The following is a 6,000-nucleotide window of genomic DNA, read 5'->3' as shown; positions in this document are numbered from 1 at the left end:
ATATATATATATATATATATATATATATATATATATTATATATATATATATTTTGTTATTATCACACTGGCCGATTCCCACCAAGTCAGGGTGGCCACCAAGGCAGGGTGGCCACCAAGGCAGGGTGGCCACCAAGGCAGGGTGGCCACCAAGGCAGGGTGGCCCACCAAGGCAGGGTGGCCCGAAAAAGAAAAACTTTCACCATCATTCACTCCATCACTGTCTTGCCAGAAGGGTGCTTTACACTACAGTTTTTAAACTTCAACATTAACACCCCTCCTTCATTTCGTCTGTGTTTAGCATGATAAAGCTTGATAAAGCTTGATAAAGCTCCCTGTAGACCTTTATCATGCTAGTGACTTAACTTGTTTAGGTTTCACTGACAGGAGAACATGTGACTTGGTGAAGCTCTACAGAGAGTGAAATGTGTATTTGAAGGAGCTTTATAATCTAAACGGAGCGAAGCATGACTTGATGAAGCTCTATAAATCGGGAAACATGACTTAAGCTCTATACAGAAGGGGGAATATGACTTGATCAAGCTCTACCCAGAGTGGGAAACATGACTTGATAAAGCTCTACCCAGAGTGGGAAACATGACTTGATAAAGCTCTACACAGAGTGATGTTACAATACACTCGCTCTACTCTTGCATTCTCTTGGTTACTGCGGTAGGTCGCTGTGTCCTCCAGCGGAGAAGTCAGCGCCTCCCTGGCTTTGTGGAAGGCCAGCTAATCAAACTTTTTAGAGACCTGGAGCGGTAAGCCAGTGGAAGGCCTCGATCAGACGACCAACAGCTCCGGTAGTCGCGTCATCGTACGACTATGACCCGCGTCAGGGGAAACGCTTGTCCTGTTTCCTGGCGAAGCTTAAATTCACCTTCAAAGAGCAGGCGGACTTTCTCTCACACACACACAAACGCCAGCTTACACTTACAAACACTCTCGAAAAAGAGCACTGAAAGGAAAGCTCAACTTTCCGTTTCAACTTTCTAAATACAAGAGAACCATCAACGAAAAAGTTCACTTTCTTCCGAGAATCTGAATGCTATGCGCACGCAGCTTGCACGAAAACAAACAAATAGTGAATTATCTCTTTCGTGTCTTTCACAATGACATATCAAACTGCTTTCGTTCTGTGTAATTTGCGGTAAGTGCTTTACTGTTCTCTGATAATTGTCCAATTACCAGAACATCCTCGAATTACGCATTTTCCAACCTTTGTACAGCGATAGAGATAATTGGAAGATTTTGTGGGTCAGGAGAGAGAGAGAGAGAGAGGTTAGGGCCTCCTAAGTGGGAAGGAAAATATTACAGAAATATCAGTATGCATGGGAAAAATAAAGCAAACTTAATAGAGAACGTGATTAGAATTACCTGTCATCACAACCGTCCATAAGACAGAATGAAAGTACTGGCAATCCTGCCAGAGTGCAAATTATTTAACAGGCTTCAGAATTAATTCCATGACAGGACGGTAGAACGTCCCTGGATGGTTGTTGTTGTCTACCAGCTTACCCTGAAAGGCAAACTTAGATCGGTAGGTGTTCAGGGCGTAATGATAAGGGCGTCGTGATCAGGGCATCTTGATCAGGGCGTCGTGATCAGGGCGTCGTGATCAGGGCGTCGTGATCAGAACGAGGGGCGGAGGCGGCCAGGGCGACCAGCTGCACCAGCACCACCTATCTCTATATTAACATAAAATCACTTTCCGAACACTGTCTTGCACTTAAGTAAACAACTTGTGTGAGTTATCTATTACTCATCATCCTCCCTATCATTGTTAACCAGCCATGACGGGCGGGGACACACGCCCGGATGATGAAAGTCTTGTAGGTCGAAAAGTTGATAGTTTATAGTGATAAAGCAAGGGATTATGACCCTTGTGAAGCACAGCTTTATATGTATTGTTTACCCCAGAGTGAGAGCAGCTTGCAGCAGCCTGGAGTGAGACGGCCCAGGATTGTATGTTACCTCACGTCGATTGTCAGTCTAGAGTGGGTTCGAATCCCGTCAGCAAGACATTATTCTCTGCTCTATAAACCTTCCCTATGTTTTTCCGAGGCAAGGTGACCCAAACAAGAAGAAACACTTTCATCATCACTCACGCCATCACTGTCTTGCCAGAAGTGTGCCGATACAGTACAAAACCTGCAACGTATCCCCACCCCTCATGAGTACAAGCGCTGTACTTCCCACTGCCAGGACTCTAGTCTCATGATATTGATAATGTTTCCGTGCAAGCACTTCCTTCTTCTACTTCGAGTTATTTGTGTATCTTAGAGTGTCCTCAATCACGCCGCTTGGCAGTTCGCCTCTCACATCTCCAGCTTGTTGACAAACCATCGCGTGCCAATATCCCTGCTAAATCGAGATTTATCCAACTTAAGTCCATTTTTTTTTTTTTTTTACTATTTCTGTTTTGGTAATAAATATTTAGCAGTTTATTCGTATGCTTCTTACTTATTATTATTTTTTACATAAGTACAATTCAGTCATATCCTAGCTTGCTTAAGCATTCCACAGCGTCTTCATATGCAATCATTTTTAAGACATCGGCCATTTTCTACCAAGGCAGCGTGGCCAAGAGAAGGAAACCACATTTACCATGGCTTGTTCCCCAGCCATCTTTCCAGAAGTGCACCCACGCTACAGTTCCCACCGACGAGCAACATGTCAACAAGTCCGCACATCTTTCGTAGGACGTCACATCAATTATAAGCATCAGAAACATTACCGGAGCCAGCACTGAGTCTTGTGGGACCTCATTTGCCTTACATATAGCTACTCAGAAAGAGTTTGTGCCTTTGGAAATTATTTTCAAAAGAAAATGATTTCCCACCCACTGTAAGACTTCTCTTATTTTGTTTACTTTCCAGATTAGCCTTTCATATGGGATTATGTTGATAGTCTATCGATAGTCTGTCTGATAGTCTATTGATAGTCTATTGATAATCTGTTTAATAGTCTATTTAATAGTCTGTTTGATGGTATATTTGATAGTCTAATTGACAGTCTATTTAATAGTCTTTCATATTCTATTGATAGTCTATCTGAAATCAGGGCCGCGTCAAGGGAAAACTTCCAGGGCTACAGCACCTAAAATTTCCCTCATCCCTCAAAAAGCCCACCAATAAAAAAAATAGTAATAGAAATAACACTGATTCAGTCCCCTAGCCCCTAGCCCCCTCTCCTTCCTCCCAGCCAGAGAGCCACAATGAAGCTCCCCTTCAGGGGCGCCGCCCCTGTTTGAAATCCATATAACTATGCTCAGGTCATCCGTTTCCTCACTGTTAAACTAACGCCATTAAAATGGCTTGAGTAGATTTCATGTGCTGGATTTTGCTTGTTAAAAGGCAACTGCTGGAGAGTCTGCAGCCTTTTGGTTGTTTTCTGTGAAGACTTTTTCCAGTATTTTTGTTTTGCACCAACACTGACTGGCTGTCATCTCAGTGTTTGTCTGCCTCTGCTTTTCGTACTATTATTTTTTTTACTTGTTTGCTTTTGTTCCCGTTTATTTTTGTCTCTCGAAGAAGTGCGTCTTACTGACGTGTTTCTGTTTTCCTTTCTACATGCTATCCAGTCGTTGTTTTTTTTTTTATTGTGGTCCTGCTTGTCTGCTCTTGCCTGCCTGCTAGTGGAGCGCTTGTTTAACCTGCTAGTGGGGCACTTGATTAACCTGCTAGTGGGGCACTTGATTAACCTGCTAGTGGGGCACTTGATTAACCTGCTAGTGGGGCACTTGATTAACCTGCTAGTGGGGCACTTGATTAACCTGCTAGTGGGGCACTTGATTAACCTGCTAGTGGGGCACTTGATTAACCTGCTAGTGGAGCGCTTGATTAACCTGCTAGTGGGGCACTTGATTAACCTGCTAGTGGGGCACTTGATTAACCTGCTAGTGGGGCACTTGATTAACCTGCTAGTGGGGCACTTGATTAACCTGCTAGTGGGGCACTTGATTAACCTGCTAGTGGGGCACTTGATTAACCTGCTAGTGGGGCACTTGATTAACCTGCTAGTGGGGCACTTGATTAACCTGCTAGTGGGGCACTTGATTAACCTGCTAGTGGGGCACTTGATTAACCTGCTAGTGGGGCACTTGATTAACCTGCTAGTGGAGTGCTTGATTAACCTGCTAGTGGAGTGCTTGATTAACCTGCTAGTGGGGCACTTGTTTAACCTGCTAGTGGGGCACTTGTTTAACCTGCTAGTGGGGCACTTGATTAACCTGCTAGTGGGGCACTTGATTAACCTGCTAGTGGGGCACTTGATTAACCTGCTAGTGGGGCACTTGATTAACCTGCTAGTGGGGCACTTGATTAACCTGCTAGTGGAGTGCTTGATTAACCTGCTAGTGGAGTGCTTGATTAACCTGCTAGTGGGGCACTTGATTAACCTGCTAGTGGGGCGCTTGATTAACCTGCTAGTGGAGTGCTTGATTAACCTGCTAGTGGGGCACTTGATTAACCTGCTAGTGGGGCACTTGATTAACCTGCTAGTGGAGTGCTTGATTAACCTGCTAGTGGAGTGCTTGATTAACCTGCTAGTGGGGCACTTGATTAACCTGCTAGTGGAGCACTTGATTAACCTGCTAGTGGAGCGCTTGTTTAACCTGCTAGTGGGGCACTTGATTAACCTGCTAGTGGGGCACTTGATTAACCTGCTAGTGGGGCACTTGATTAACCTGCTAGTGGGGCACTTGATTAACCTGCTAGTGAGGCACTTGATTAACCTGCTAGTGGGGCACTTGATTAACCTGCTAGTGGAGCGCTTGATTAACCTGCTAGTGGGGCACTTGATTAACCTGCTAGTGGGGCACTTGATTAACCTGCTAGTGGGGCACTTGATTAACCTGCTAGTGGGGCACTTGATTAACCTGCTAGTGGGGCACTTGATTAACCTGCTAGTGGAGTGCTTGATTAACCTGCTAGTGGAGTGCTTGATTAACCTGCTAGTGGAGCGCTTGATTAACCTGCTAGTGGGGCACTTGATTAACCTGCTAGTGAAGCGCTTGATTAACCTGCTAGTGGAGTGCTTGATTAATCTGCTAGTGGAGCGCTTGATTAACCTGCTAGTGGAGTGCTTGATTAACCTGCTAGTGGAGCGCTTGATTAATCTGCTAGTGGAGCGCTTGATTAACCTGCTAGTGGAGCGCTTGATTAACCTGCTAGTGGGGCACTTGATTAACCTGCTAGTGGGGCACTTGATTAACCTGCTAGTGGGGCACTTGATTAACCTGCTAGTGGGGCACTTGATTAACCTGCTAGTGGGGCACTTGATTAACCTGCTAGTGGAGTGCTTGATTAACCTGCTAGTGGAGTGCTTGATTAACCTGCTAGTGGAGCGCTTGATTAACCTGCTAGTGGGGCACTTGATTAACCTGCTAGTGGAGCGCTTGATTAACCTGCTAGTGGAGTGCTTGATTAATCTGCTAGTGGAGCGCTTGATTAACCTGCTAGTGCAGTGCTTGATTAACCTGCTAGTGGAGCGCTTGATTAACCTGCTAGTGGAGCGCTTGATTAACCTGCTAGTGGAGCGCTTGATTAACCTGCTAGTGGGACACTTGATTAACCTGCTAGTGGAGCGCTTGATTAACCTGCTAGTGGAGCGCTTGATTAACCTGCTTGTGGAGCGCTTGCTTAACCTGCTAGTGGAGCGCTTGCTTAACCTGCTAGTGGAGCGCTTGCTTAACCTGCTAGTGGAGTGCTTACCTAACCTGCTAGTGGAGCACTTGCTTAACCTGCTAGTGGAGTGCTTACCTAACCTGCTAGTGGAGCACTTGCTTAACCTACTAGTGGAGTGATTACTTAACCTGCTAGTGGAGCACTTGCTTAACCTGCTAGTGGAGTGCTTACCTAACCTGCTAGTGGAGCGCTTGCTTAACCTGCTAGTGGAGTGCTTACCTAACCTGCTAGTGGAGCACTTGCTTAACCTGCTAGTGGACCGCTTGCTTAACCTGCAAGTGGAGTGATTACTTAACCTGCCAGTGGAGCACTTG

Source organism: Cherax quadricarinatus, chromosome 19, assembly GCF_038502225.1.
Source record: "Cherax quadricarinatus isolate ZL_2023a chromosome 19, ASM3850222v1, whole genome shotgun sequence".
Lineage (NCBI taxonomy): Eukaryota > Metazoa > Arthropoda > Malacostraca > Decapoda > Parastacidae > Cherax > Cherax quadricarinatus.
Note: the sequence above shows the minus strand (reverse complement) of the source record.